This window comes from Argopecten irradians, chromosome 15 (genome assembly GCF_041381155.1).
Source record: "Argopecten irradians isolate NY chromosome 15, Ai_NY, whole genome shotgun sequence".
Taxonomy (NCBI): Eukaryota; Metazoa; Mollusca; class Bivalvia; order Pectinida; family Pectinidae; genus Argopecten; species Argopecten irradians.
The window spans coordinates 30,132,380-30,148,630 of NC_091148.1; the positions used below are offsets into that span (position 1 = coordinate 30,132,380).

The 16,251-nt window shown below is 38.7% G+C and overlaps 1 pseudogene; it reads left to right on the forward strand.

Moving 5' to 3' along the window:
- The first annotated feature begins 3,117 nt into the window (after positions 1–3,117).
- LOC138308770 (uncharacterized) lies at positions 3,118–13,046 on the forward strand (annotated as a pseudogene).
- Positions 13,047–16,251: the final 3,205 nt, after the last annotated feature.

The following is a 16,251-nucleotide window of genomic DNA, read 5'->3' on the forward strand; positions in this document are numbered from 1 at the left end:
CCAAAAGTACAACTGGTCTTTCGACAGAACAGAACTCCGGATTATTGCAGGCTGACAGAAGTTTTGATGATGAAGAAATATTGGTTACAGCTTGTGGTGAAACAAATTCAATTACTTACGCAGATAAAGACTATGTCTGTGATGAAGAAAAGATTGAAGACAAATGTGGTGACCATGATCTTGACCAGCATGACAAATTAAAATCGCTTCTGGAGAACATACAGCACGAAAACAGTCAACTCTATGGAAATGACATCGAAAACTTCAGTGATTATCTAGATATTGATGTTGATAATTGTGCCGCCGCGGCCTCCATAGTTTTATGGTGATTATCTCCCTTGCGAGAAGTTTCTTTTATGTTACGAAGCTTGACCAACATGTGCGGTCATCAAATGTGATTTGTTTATGTTTATAAGAAGTTGTCAGCGCCCACGGTGTTAAGTACTTTAGTTGAGAACTGTATAAGTAATACGCATACCTTCTGTTTTGCCAAATATTTGCAAAGAAATGACTTTCGTAACATATTTTGACAGTGTCCGCGCACAGCACGTGTTGTCAACATACATTGCTCTACGAACTTTTATTCTTGTTCTGTGAACTCATAAACTGTTTCATTGACTCTATATTGGATAACAATTTAATTTAAAACATGATAGTTTGCTATATGTGTAATTTGAGTGGTTTTCGGCAAGTAATGAACCGTTTGTTTCAATATTTTTTGTATGGAAGCCCGTAGAGGCAATATAATAGTTTGTTTGTTTGTTTGTTTGAGTTTTACGGCCCATCGACAACTAAGGTCATTTAGGGCCAAACTACAAGTCATGCATTAATATCAGGATAAAAGATCAGGGTAAGAAAAGGCAGGTAAGGACTAAAACACAGATTGTTAACGTATATTTGATAAAAAAAATGTTTGCATGGGATAAAATAGTTTTGGCTAAAACACATGAGAAAACTCATGCACAAAGTTGATGAAACGATGAAATGTTGAGTTGATACGATGATATGATATGATGAGAAAACGGTCATATTTTGTTTAAAATACCTATCTCTTTGAGATAATTGAAAATACGATTATGTCTCTGTACTGTAATAGTGATAGTACGCGACTCGCTATTCAGCGTGTATTTTTATATTTTCTTTGTTTGTATATTTCAGACTTTTACCACATGAACTACCACATGCACACGCATAATAAACGGTTAACAAGGGTAAACTGGCTGTGTGTATTTTGTCCTAAATATGCGACAGCACAGTAAAAGTACCTCAACGAGCTGAAGTTGGTGTGAGCCATCTACGATTTCAACAAGCACTCGGACATCGTCTACGTCTAGGACACAGACACTGGTCACCGCTTACATGGAATCACACACCATGACCGACCCCACAAAACACTAGCAACCGCAAACAGAACAAGTAGATCAGACTATAGACACAAGGGTCAGGTCACTTACTCCAAAAGCAAACGAACTATATGGAGAAGCTGTGAAACAACACAACACTCTTTTTGGCAACATGTGGAAGGACATGGAAGTCCAAATTCAACAAGTCAAATGCGAAGGTAATAAACTGGATATGAATTCTCTAGTCAACCTTAACAGAAGCATTCAGGAGTGTGCTGACGAACTCGGTAAACTCGGTGTATTTTTATATTTTCTTTGTTTGTATATTTCAGACTTTTACCACATGAACTACCACATGCACACGCATAATAAACGGTTAACAAGGGTAAACTAGTTCAGAACATTTGGAGGAAAATGAAGATGATGTGCAGAATGAAAATAAAGAATCCGTTAAAACTACAGACATGATTTACCATGGGCATGATATGCCAGTGTTGGTCAGTATGATTATGATTCTTCTTTATGTCATGAAATACTCTGTGTCTAGCCGTGAACTTGAAAATATGTTAACATTTGTATCTGCACATTGCATGGAGTCACACCCAGGACTGAAGAGTTTGTATCACTTCAAAAAATACTTTGCAAACTTGGACTCGCCGATAAGAAATCATTTTTATTGTGTCTCTTGTCTGTGTATCAATATCGACAACAAAGTGTCCAAATACATATTGTGGGAGAGACTTGACAAAAAACAAGACAAAATCTTATTTAAGAGAACTGCCAATTGAAGGACAACTGTGATTTTTTTTCAACAGGCCTTCCTTTGTTGAACTCATACAACATAGATTCACACGACAGAAAGACACTGAAACTATTGATGACATATACGATGGTGAAATATATCGAAAAATGTCATACAAGGGTGGATTACTCTCCTCAGAAAACCCATATCACCTTTCTTTTGTCCTAAACACTGATGGCGTTTCGATATTTAAGAGCTCAAAATTTTCGATTTGGCCATTTTTTCTAATGATAAATGAATTATCATTTAGACATAGAAAAAAAGAGTGAAAATCTAATCCTAGCAGGATTATAGTTTGGTAAAATGAAACCAGTGATGACAACATTTTTGGGACCTATATATCAGTCTTTGAAATATTTAGAAGACACTGGTATAGGAATTAAAGTTAATGGTGTAGAAACGATATGCAAGACCGTTTTATTGTGCACAGCTGCTGATCTTCCTGCAAAAAGTTTGTTGATGAACATGAACCAATTCATTGGTAAGTTCAGTTGTGGGAAGTCTATGGAGGAAGGAAAAACATTCAAAACAAATCGTGGAGGGTCAGTTCATACATTTCCCTTTAACAATGAAACTGTTTCAAGAACAAGCCAGGAATGCATTGATAATGCCATTACAACATCAAATGAGAAAAAAAACTGTAAACGGGATCAAAGGTCCCACAATATTGATGGTTTCAAAATACTATGGCTATGTTCAGTGCTCTAGTATTGACTATATGCATGGTGGTCTTCTGGGAATAACAAAACTATTGATAAAACTTTGGATTCCAACACCGTTTTGTAAAGAAGACTTTTCTGTTGCTCAGTATTCCGATTTGATTGACCACCGTCTTTTGGCTATAAGACCACCACATTATGTCACAAGGTTACCGCGATCTATTGTCACCCATTTTAAATATTGGAAAGCATCAGAATTACGTTCATGGTTTTTCTTCTATTCCTTGCCTAATTACAAGATATCATGGAAAAAAGTTATTTTCTTCACTTCGCAGCATTTGTCAAAGCCATTCATCTGTTATGTGGAAGCAAGGAAAAGATGTGAGGAGACCATCCAGTTAAAATTGAAATATGTTGGATCTGCATGTCAGATGATATGGGTATGTATTATATATACACAGGTATATATTGCTATATACCCAAGAATATATTGCTTCTGCAAATTATACATGTGTTTGCAGAGGGGTGTATTACAAAAAAGAATCTGTATTGAACCATATCTGTTCTATCCTTTCCCATCCAATCCCGTTGAACCTAACCCTGCTTAGACGTTTCATGATATACATGGAAGTAATGGTATAAGTTTATGAACAAGATTTCACGTGATTTATTGAAAGGGTTGCATTGCCCATTTTTGTTACCAGATTTTAGTTTAGGAATTAGGATATCCAGGTATATATTTAACTAACTATGTAACTTATTAAAGAGGGGCCATTATACTCTCTTCACTTCTCTGATCCATATTTTGGTGAGGCAGGATGATGCTATAGGTTTGTATGGTATATTGTGTATAATAAATATATCAATTCTTTTGCGCATTATTCTATCAATGCCCTGTCTGTTCAACCTTGATACTTCAGGAGTAATTATTATGTTGTGATGTATGCTCCTAGAATATGTCATAGCAAAATTGAAGGTTCTGTGTGCAACAACAGATGATAGTACAGGTAGTTTGGTCCTGTGATGTACAACAAAATAATCAATTTACAGTGCAGTGTATGGATTTGAAGTTCCTAAATATTTTCTTCCTTCAAATTTGATAAGGAACAAGATTGTATATAGTTCGTATTTATATTCAATGTAAAATGATGCAAAAATGCTTGGTGTATATAAGAATAATTATGTGAGGCATTGTCATAATCAGGTCAATATAAATGTGACATGCAGTTTTGGTGTTTTGTTCAGTTTTCATACAATAACGATGAGGCACTGGAACAACATCCTTGATTAATTACAGGTCCATTTTGATGAGGTCAGTAAAAATGTGTGTCAAATAAAATGTTCATGATTTGTAGAAAGTAATATTTGTTTTTATTATTTTACGTCTGCACTATTGTTGATCATCTATTTCAGACATGCTCAAAGGGACATCATGTTTACACATGGAGTTCACAGTCACGTATGAGGAAAGTGTTTGTCGGAAATTTCCTTTTGTTCTCTGCAATTTTGACAAGTGGAAATAACTTCAACAAAATTGCTTTAATGGCCAAGTTTTTGAATATGGGCATGGTCAGCTGTACAACACACATGAAGTTCCAGCGTGTGTTCACTGCACCAGTAATTGGAGATATGTACAGTGAAATGATGGATCAAACACTGGAAAAGTACAAGGGCAAAGTGATTGTAATAGCCTGTATGTACCTGTTCATAAAGAAATAGCCATTAGACAGAAGCTATCTTTCCAAATTGAGTATGATGTTGTCAACCGCAACAAGAAAATAGTTAGTGCATTTATAGTTGGTTTTGAAATCAGAATGAAGTCAGAATTATTATGCGAAACAAAATTTTCTTCGGTAGATGCTGGTTTTTTTCTGATCGTAATGACTGAATATTGCAGGTGATGGAAGGAACGACAGCCCAGGCCACAGTGCAATGTACTGTACATATTCCTTTATGGAGTATGACTCCAAAGATATTGTTGCCAGTGTCGTGATTGACAAGAGGATGCCATCACTGAAATCAACAGCCAGGTGAGCTAAAAAAAGGATGATCAGAGCTCTTGATATTCTTCAGAACAAAGGTGTGAAAGTAGTGGAAATTTGCACTGATGCCCACCCACAAATAGCTGCTATGATGAGTAAGTCTGTATTGTTTTTAGCTTATTTATGTCTTAGGTCACTATAATGCTTGTTAGAATAAAAGAGCTGCTGTGGCCAAGTTGTACATATTTCGAATCCATGGCTGTGTTATAATCCTAAATTCTATGTAGGATAGTTCCTGTGTGCAGGTCGGTGGTTGTCTCTAATTACTCTTCCTGTCTCCTACAACTTGCACCTAATAAAGATCTGTTATAAGATGTTAAAGTTGACAAGAAAATTTAAAAGAATATGATAAATCAAGGAATAAACTTCATGTATGATATGTAGTAACTTGTAGTTGTGTATTCACAGAACAAAATCATACAGATATCAAGCACAGCTATGACACATGGCATGGGGCAAAGAACTTTGGAAAAAAGCTAACAGGTGTAAGTTTAATTGATTGTTATCGGTATTTTGTGATAATGACTCAATTTATCTTATGTCAATAACACTATGTCTTATTATGATATAAGAATCAAAGAGCTGTTTCTTATGTATATATATACAATGTTTGTTTGTTTGTTTGTTTGTTTGAGTTTTACGGCCCATCGACAACTAAGGTCATTTAGGGCCAAACTACAAGTCATGCATTAATATCAGGATAAAAGTTCAGGGTAAGAAAAAGCAAGTAAGGACTAAAACACAGATTGTAAACGTTAATTTGATAAAAAAAAAAAGGTTTGCATGGGATAAAATAAATTTGGCTAAAACACATGAGAAAACTCATGCACAATGTTGATGAAACGATGAAATGTTGAGTTGATACGATGTATGATGAGAAAACGTTCATATTTTGCTTAAAATACCGATCTCTTTGAGATAATTAAAAATACGATTATGTCTCACGGCATGAAACAAAGTGTACATGTCGGAGACATCGTAGTATTTATCTCGTATGTGTTTAAAATCAATACAATGCAATAAAATATGCTCCACTGTGAGAGGAGAATCACATGCATGGCATGTAGGAGGATCCTCCCCTCTCAATAGATAGGAATGTGTAAAATATGTGTGTGTCCAGTTCGGAGCCGAGAGAGTACAACTTCCTCTCTGCGGTCTCTCCGACTGGACAGTTTAGGATTAAGTGTAGGTTGAATTTTAAACAGTTTATTGTTTGTTTCGGTAGACCACCTTTGTTGCCAATGGTGTTTGATGGCTGACTGAATTGAAGGTTTGATGTCGGTGTATGGTAGTTTCAAATCTGTTTCTGCTAGGCGAAGAGCAGTCTTAGCTGCTTCATCAGCCTGTTCATTCCCCTTTATACCCACATGACTGGGAATCCAGAGATAAGTAATTTGAGTTTTAGAAGATAATCGAAATGTTCGGATTAAAAGATTTTGGATTAGAGTATTTCTAGGGCTTCTTGATTTCAAAGCCTGAAGAACCGAAAGAGAGTCTGAACAGATGATTGCCTTTTCAATGCGGTGTTCTTCGATATGGTCAAGCGCCAGACCGATAGCACATGCTTCCGCAGAGAAAATGGAGGCAATATCCGGGAGTCGGATAGAGGAGCAGTGATTAGATGTACAGCATGCTGCCGCAACTTTATCACCATCTTTTGATCCGTCAGTGTAGATCTGAACATGGTCAGGGAAAGCCCTAATGCACTCCCGAAAGGAGGATTTGTGTTCTTCGGGTAATGCACTGGATTTTGCCCTCTCATGTAGAGATAAATTGATATCAGGTGTTTGAATGAGCCATGGTGGTACATCCGATACGGTGTACTCGTCAATGGTGTCGAAAGTTATATTAAGTTCCAGCAAAAATTTTGAAATTCTGATGCCAAATGTTGGTATGAGCTTTTGATTTTGTGTAAATATTTCTTGGTGTTGTGGATTGAATATAAGGTTAAATGCAGGATTTTTGGGGTTGGATTTCAGTTGAGCAGCATACTGTAAGGATAATTTCTTCCGTCGATCGTCTAGAGATGGCTCATTAGCTTCCACATGGAGACTCTTCACAGGTGTTGTTCGAAAAGCTCCAAGTGCCAGACGCAGTCCCTGATTCTGTATAGGGTCAAGCATCTGTAGATAGGAGCTGCGAGCCGATCCATAGACAATAGAGCCGTAGTCAAGTTTTGATCTAATAAGTGCCCGATAGATACGTAGAAGCATTTCACGGTCTGCACCCCAATCAGAATGGGAAAGAACTCGTAGAATGTTCAGCGCCTTCGAGCACTTATCCTTCAGATGTTTTATTGGAACAAATATGTGGAACAAAGGACAGTTTCGAATCAAATATTAGTCCAAGAAATTTAGTTTGTTCAACTACTGGAATTTTAATTCCATTGAGTGTGAGGTCAGGATCATTGTGTGGTTTTCGTTTTTGACAGAAGTGCATACAGACAGTTTTTGATCTTGAAAATCTGAAGCCATTTTCGTCAGCCCAATTTTGTAATTTGCCTAAACATTGTTGTAGTTGTCGTTCTATAGTGTGCATGTTTTTTGATCTGTAACAGATCAAGAAATCATCCACAAATAGAGACCCTTCCGTAGATTGGCCAAGACATTTGGTTATGCTGTTAATTTTTAGTCCAAAAAGTGTGACGGACAAGATACCACCCTGAGGGACGCCCATCTCCTGTGTTTCTGTTTCTGAATAAGTTGAACCCGTTCGAACTTTGAAATGCCTGTCAGATATAAAATTTGATATAAACTTTGGCAAATTACCACGTATACCGATATCATGGAGATCGTTCATGATTCCATATTGCCAAGTTGTGTCGTATGCCTTTTCAAGGTCAAAGAATACGGCCACAAGATGTTCTTTCTTGGCAAATGCTTCTCGTATAAATGTTTCTAGTCTAACTAAGTGGTCTACCGTTCCCCTGCGGTTTCTAAAGCCGCTTTGCAAAGGACTTAAAATATTGTTTGATTCCAGGAACCAAACTAATCTGGTATTTATCATACGTTCTAGAGTTTTACAAATACAACTCGTCAATGAAATAGGACGATAGTTATTGGCATCAGTAGCATCTTTCCCGGGCTTCGGAAGGGGTATAATAGTAGATTCCTTCCAAGACTCAGGAATTTTGCCAGAAGAGTAAACTTGATTAAATATAGTTAAAAGACATTTTAGTGAAGAGTCTGGTAATTGTTTTAAAAACATATATGGAATTTCGTCTGGTCCAGCTGCCGAGTCCTTTGATTTCTCAAGGGACTCGAGCAATTCTGGTATCTCGAAAGGCCTATTGTAACTTTCACTATTGGAGGATTTAAAATTAAGACGTCTCTTTTCCTTTTCCTTTTTAAATTTTTGAAATTTTTTGGAATGATTTTTGATGGATGAATTTTTAGCAAAATTTTTGGCAAAGGCGTCAGCTATTTCGGATTTTGAAGAAAATATTTTATTGTTGTTAATGAGGTGGGAGGATGGTGTTGCTTTTCTTTTCCCACTGATTTTTCCAATCATTTCCCAAACTTTCTTCGAAGATGTATTGGAATTAATTTTTGAGACGTACTCTTTCCAAGTACTTTTCTTGTCGGATTTGATAGACCTTCGAGCTTTTGCTCTCCAAATTTTAAAATTGTTATAGTTTGAGACGGTTGGCGAAGCCAAGTACCGCCTCAGAGCGGAATTTCTACCAGATCTATTGATAAATGAATCATTTGAGAGACGAAACTTTGTAGGTTTTGGCACGGCTTTTGGTATGGTTTTTGTAGCGATAGAAGTGAGCGCTTCTGTGAAAATTTTAATGGGGTCATCGAGGTTCAAAAATTTATCCTCAATGAGCTCCTCTGCGCACAAATTTTTAAATTGAACCCAGTCCGCCTTATGTAGATTCCAACGAGGAATAGGCTCCTCAAGTTTTGGTGACCCTATGTTTTTAAGTATAATTGGAAAGTGATCGCTCCCACAGAGATCACCGTTCACCATCCAATCATAATCCAGAAGAATTGATGGATGGCACAACGATAAATCAATGTGGGTAAGCGAGCCAGAGGCAGGGTGTAAATATGTTGGGGCATTGGTGTTATAAAGACATAAGCTGTTTTTATTAATAAAATCTTCGATACGTCTACCTCTATCGTCAGTGCCTGGGGAGCCCCAGAGGCTATTATGACCGTTAAAATCACCCATGATAATATATGGCACTGGTAGTTGTGATACGATGTTACTCAGTTCATCACAACTAAATGGAGTATTTGGAGGTAAATATATAGAACAGACTGTTATTTTTCGGTGAAGAGTTGCGCTTATAGCAACAGCTTGTAAGGTGGTATTTAGCTGAATGTGTCTGTGAGGAAAGTTTTTATGCACCGCCACCGCCACACCACCTGATGGGCGGCCACCTGTTGTTGGAGTTTTGGTGTATAGTGTAAATTGTCGGAGATTGATGGTGTCTTTCAGCATTATTTCTTGAAGGCAGAATATGGATGGGTTTTTTGTTTGTATAAGATGTTTTAATTCTTCTATGTTCGCTTTAAATCCGCGTATGTTCCATTGTATGATAGTGTTTGTCTCTATGTTGGTCCCTGAGGATAGTTTGTCGGACCGACAGGACTACTTGAAGTAGGTTGTTTGGTGGCGATAAATGTGTTGTCACCAAACTCGCTGTCGTCCGATAGAACATCATAGATGTTCCGTCCAAGGATAGGGTCATCTGATCCCTTACTGGGTTTGTTGTTTATTGCAGGGAGCCTCGCCAGCTTTACCTTGGTGGTTTTTGTCTGGCGTTGCTCCTGCGGTGGTGTATTTGCTGGTCGCTTGGCTTTCTCAGGGAGTTTTTTTACGTCAATAGACGGTGAAGATGTAGCACGTCTATGACGAGCGGCGGTAACTTTTTTTCTAATGTTCGGTGTTTGGTGTTGTGTAAGTTCTGGAGACGCCGGTGGGATTGGCGTTTTAGCTCCAGGTGGTTTTTGTTGTGGTTTTTGTTGTGATTTTTGTTGTGGTTTGTGTTGGGGCTTATATGGACCAGACTTGAACCTGTTCGGGTCCCCCATGATTATTTTTTGCAGGTCTTAGCATCAGCCATATCTGGGACATCATTGTCCCAGTTAGGCTTGTCAACCAAGGCCTGGACCGACGCATGTTTGACGGTGACACTGTCAACAGGCGTCTTTGCGCGGGTGATCTGAGCATAGGTTGCCACATTCAGGTCTGAACGCTCGACTATCCTCCTAGCCTCGGGGAAAGAGACACCTTGGGTATATTTGACCCGTAATATCTCCCTCTCCCGAGTCCAGGCGGGACAGGTGCGAGCAGACGCAGCATGGTCACCCCCGCAATTGACGCAGTGACGGTTGACAATGTCACATTCGTCTTTTTCGTCGTGACCTTCACGGCCACAGTACTGACATACCATTTTCCGTCTACAATTGTTCTCATGATGGCCGTACCTCTGGCAGTTACGGCACCTCAATGGATTAGGGATGTAGACAGTGACATTGTAACGTTGGTATCCAACAGTTACGCTCTGTGGTAATGTTGGTGTAGCGAATGTTAAGATAAAAGTGTGTGTTGGGACCAAGCTCCCACTTTTTCTCGTCATGATGCGTTTAACATGAGAGACCGGAATGTTCTCCTCTTGGAAGTATGACAGTATGTCAGCCTCATTGTCATTGCGCAAGGCTGGGCACCTGATTACCCCCTTGCTGCAATTTAATGATGAGTGTGGTTTTACACACACACACTGAGGCCGGCAAAACTGTTGGTTCCAAGGAGGTTCTCCGCTTGTTGCTTGCGGAAAACCTCTATTAGGAGATCACCCGATCCCAAAGGCTTCACAGATTTGACATCTCCAGCAATGCCTTTGATGCCCTTTCGCAATATTAAGGGTGATAAACCTGCAGTGGTCTTACCACTCTGTGTAGAGGACATGACCAGAAACTGTGGGAATGTGTTTGTTGTACCGCTTTTTGTTTGTTGATTTGTGGTTGATTCCTTTTGGGGAGATTTTGGTTGTAGTTCATTTTGTTTGTTTTTGGAAGCCATCTTTAAGAGTTAATTACAATTCGCTAGCTGTGCCCCCACCCACCTCGGAGCCCAACAGGGGGACACTCATGATGACATGGATATCCTATGTCAAAGTGTCAGGGTTACACAGATAGTATACTCGGAAGAATATTTCGAACAAACATAATTCAAATCAAGCTTGCGACAGCACGCTCGCAAGATTGTACACCTGCAAGATCGATCAGAATCAAGACAATCCAAATTAAACTCACGATTGACCCTAAGCCACCGCCTTCTTGGAGATCTACGAACCAAGGGCTCGGCATGACCCGCCGATTGATAATACAGGGCCCATATTACCTCTCGTCTAACCGGAGTCTGAAGCCAAAGTAGTGTGTAGCAGTAAAAAAAGGAAGAAAAAAGAGCAAAACCTATTCAACCACCAGGACCTTCTTCCCCCGGATACGAGATGCAACCCACGGCAAACAGGTTGGCTCAAATTGGAGCTACTGTGAAAGCCTTCAGCTACACTGATATCACGCGGATGCACATCACACCCCCAAAAGTGGTGCGCATCCGCATGAGAACAGTGCACCCAGTCTCGGGACGTGGACCCAGCTTTCATGGAGACCTATATACAATGTACATGTATCACTGTATGACATAAACCAAATCTGATGACGACTCTCATTATTGAAATGAAAAATCATTGAAAATGAGTTTTATGTAAGTTGTTTATAACTAACTGTAATTTGAAATATTTTGCTTTTATTGAACAGGTTGCAGCAGAAACGGCTAATAAAGAGCTTCGACCCTGGGTCCAAGACATTGTAAACCATTTCTGGTTTTGCTCGAGGAAAGCACAAGGGAGTGATCTAGCCTTTATAGTGAGCATCGATAAATTTGATATATATTATATACGTTTTTAGGTGTACAAACAAAGTTGGTGTCTAAAATACAAACAACTACTTTGATGATTTTCTGTCTTTTTATAAAAAAAAAAAATTAAAGACTAATTTTCGTGCATGATGCGGGGACCCAATGTATGGATAAATGGAACGGATATAACCTAAGTTTATATGAAATATGGATGCAAAAACAGCTATATATCAAGTTTTGATTTATTTATTAATCTTACATCATTGTCTTTGTTTTTATTTTCAAATGTCTTTGAATTCCAATATTACTGATGTTACACATATTTCCTTCTTTCAGTCTAGATGGCGTGGTGTCCTGCATCATGTAACAAACGTCCATGAATGGGTATTTGGAGATGGTGGTGGCCCTGCTCAGTGTTAGCATGCTGACATTGAAGATTCCCCACATGATGCTGAAAGCAAATGGATAGAGCCCGGATGCAGTGCCCATGAAGCATTGGCAAAAACAGTACTGGATACTCGTTTCCTGAATACACTCAAGTACTTTGTTTGTCATGAAACAATTATATTATAATATCAGCTTTCAGGTACATGTAGTAGGTGACAACACACAGAAAATTCATGATTTTGATTCTTACCGAATACCGGTACCATGTTTTGGACTTATGCACGATTTTTTTCATTAGGCATACAGGAGAACTGGAGAATTTTCACGAACTGCTGCTGATGTATGCTGCCAAGAGATTTGCGTACAGGTAGGTATTTTTTATTAATTTCATATGTTCTTGCCTTCCATTATTAGCTTAGACTTACTGTGATAAATTAGATTATATTGATTTGAGATGTAACTAAAAAAATCATGGCAGGTCATAGCACATCAAACTAGTAAGAAATGTATGTCTGTATTATGATGACGTTTTATTATCCCCTCCATTTGTATAATTGTTTTTGTATTTATTGCAGTTATCCAATGTACAAGGCCAGAAATCAGTTAGCAGTGATTGATTACATGATGCACAAAGACAGGCCTCAAGCTGTTGACAAAAAAGGAGAAAAAATGTAAATATGTAAAATATGTAAATTAAAATGTTTAGTTGAAGAGAGAAAATGTTGTTTATAGTTAGAAGGAGGATGGCATGTGTACCAATGTGATATAATTTTATACATAAATTTGATTGATGATAGTGTATGTATTGAATGTGTTTCTTCTATGCTGCAGGTATGCTCGTAAGTACTCCAAGAGGAACAACCATTGGAGTGCTGTACCAGTAAAGAAGCTGCTATTACAATGTGTCGAGCAGCTGAATCCACAAAAGAACGTATGAAAGATTTGGCCGATGATCATATAGAAACCCCAGTCCATGCTGTCAAACCAAAAACAAATCAAAAAAGAACTTTCAGTTCAACAAAGGTGGACATGTACAAAACAAACCAAAACACAAGAACAGAAAACAAAATCCGAACTGTTTTAGGTGTGGTGCAAAACACAAACCAGCCTGTCCAGTCTGTAAAAAAAAAGAGATCATTTTGGTACAATGTGTTTCTACAAAAACAAAAAGGTAAATGACATTAACTCTACGAACACCGACTCCGAAGATGAATTCTTCGTCGATTCGATAAATACCGACAACAAAGAGGAATGGCGTACAAATGTTGAGACAAACAGTGTTAACATATCATTCAAATTAGACACCGGACAAGTTCAAGAAACTTCACACAAAACCAAAGCTTCACTCGACAAATGTCAAACTCATGTCGTACAGTGGTTATCGAATTCAGGTCGCAGGTGCATGTGTCCTAAGTGTTAGCATGAAAGACAAAATGACAAAAATGCATTTTCATGTCGCGAATGTAACCCGTACACCGATATTAGGTATCAAAGCTTGCGAAAAGCTCAAGTTGATCAAACGTGTCCTCAACGTCGAAACGCAAACTCTGAAAACAGCACAACAAATAATTGATGATTGTAGCGATGTGTTCAAAGGTCTTGGTTGTATTCCAGGAGAGCACAAGATCAAAGTCATCCGAAAGTCGACCCGGTTATTCATCCATGACGTAAAGTTCCGTTTGCTGTTCAGGACTGTCTGAAAAAAGAACTCGAACGAATGGAGAAACTCGGTGTAATAATTAGAGAAGACCAACCGACAAAATGGGTTAATTCGATGGTAATAGTTGGAAAGAAAAATGGATCGCTCAGAATATGCTTAGATCCGCGAGATCTAAACCGCGCAATTCTTCGAGAACATTTTAAGTTACCTACCCGCGTAGAGATAAATGGCTCAGCTTAAAGACGCCGCTTATTTCACAAAGCTCGACGCATCATCTGATTTTGGCAGATGAAATTAGAGGAAGAATCATCAAAGCTGACATGTTTCAATACTCCTTTAGGTCGATTTATATTTTTGAGACTACCTTTCGGCATTTCATCAGCTCCTGAAGTCTACCACAAAGCAATCCATATGATATACAAACATATAGAGGGTGCTTCGACAACAATGGATGACATTATTGTTTGGGGTAGAACACTAGAGGAACATAATGAAAGACTCACAAAGATACTCCAGGCTACAAGACACAGCTAACCTCAAGCTCAACAAGGACAAATGTCAGTGCTGTGTAACTTCTCTAACATTCATTGGCGATGTCATCTCTTCCGAGGGGATGTGCCCTGATCCGATCAAGGTCAAGGCCATTGAGAACTATCAAACGACCGAGTCAAAAAGGACATTCAACGATTCCTCGGTATGGTTAATTACCAAGGACAGTTCATATCCGATCTGTCAACGAAAACAAACAAATATCAAAGACATTCTCAGTACAGAACTTGTTATGTTACATACGACTCGGAGACTGTTTACTCTAGCTCTACAAGTTTTAATCTGAATCAATCTACAGTATTGTTCTAGATACATTCACACGGTTCCCATCATCATAAACATGACACCAGGGTCATAGGGTAACACCTGGGTAGTTGATCTAGCAGGCGGTGCCTCGCTGGACCTAATTGGATAGATAACGAACCACACACTTAATATATTTATGTGTCACTCATTGATAACACTACATCTCCCCTTCTCAAGTCACTGAGAATTTAATCTGATTCATTAATATGTATTTAATGATCAGAAGTGTTTACAGAGTCAGTTTGTTTGGAGGTTTTGAGATTCTCCCCGATCTTGTGTGTGTCTTATCATATCCTCGCTCCTCATCCAATCCTATGACTGGATTTGATTCAGGCACGCGTACACATTCCTGTGGAGGGGCTGTCTCAGAAACATCTGGTTGTTCCTGCACTACAGGCTTTGGAGGGATATACTGTAAATTTCTCTTATTTCTCCTTAAATCGCCATCTCTCGTAGCGATTATATACGAACGCGGATTTCCGCTTTCCCTTTTCACATGTCCCGTAGTTTTGCTATCTTTTACCCAAACACGGTCATTTGGGTTATAATTTCTAAGCTCGCGTGCCCTATGTCTTCTGTCAAAATATGACTTTTGTTTTTGTTTTCCGGCTTTTTCGAAGTTTCTGAGTTTCCGCTCGTTTGCAAGTTTTGGCTTTAGCGTTTTTGGAGCGACTGGTACTCGCGTTTGGAGTTTTCTACTCATTAATAATTCGGCCGGACTGAATCCGTTGTGTAGCGGAGTTGATCTGTATGTTAACAGAGCTATATACGGATCGCTTGCTTTCTTAAGCATCTTTTTCACAGTTTGCACAGCTCTTTCTGCCATCCCGTTACTTTGTGGATATCTAGGGCTACTTGTTGCATGGTGAAATCCATACTCTCTTGAAAACTGTCTGAATTTGGCAGAGGAGTACTGTGGACCGTTGTCCGATACTAACACTTCAGGTATCCCGTGTCTAGCAAAAATAGAACGGAGATGGTTAATGACAGTGTTTGAATCGGTTCCGTACAATTTTGCTATCTCTATATAGCGCGAGTAATAATCTACAACCAATAGATACGTTTGACCGTTTAAGTCAAACAAGTCTGTAGCAAGTCTTTGCCACGGACGTGCAGGATATTCCGTCGGAATCATTGGTTCGACCTGCTCATTTGTAATTTCAATACACCTTTGACATGATTTAACAACTTGTTCCAGTTGTTTGCTGAGTCCCATCCACCAAATGGATGATTTTGCTCGCTCTCTACATTTTACAATGCCTTGATGCCCATCGTGAATTTTATCAAGCATTTCTTTTTGTAAGTTTTCTGGAATTACTAACCTATTGTCTTTAAGCAATAAATCATGTTGTATTGTAAACTCGCCTCTGTGAGTCCAATACGGTTTCATAGTCTCATCTAGAGCAGATTTTTCTGGCCAGCCCTGCTTACAATAAGTCAGGAGTTTTTCACAAACTTTGTCATTCTTATATTCTGAATATATTTGTTCCAGACGACCTTTTGAAGCTGGGAAGCTTTCTATCACCTGGTCTACAAAGGCCATAACTTCCTCTTGAAGTTCAATATCGTGCTCTGAGGGTTTGTTTACCGGAGATCTCGATAGTGTGTCTGCGGTACAAAGGCTTTT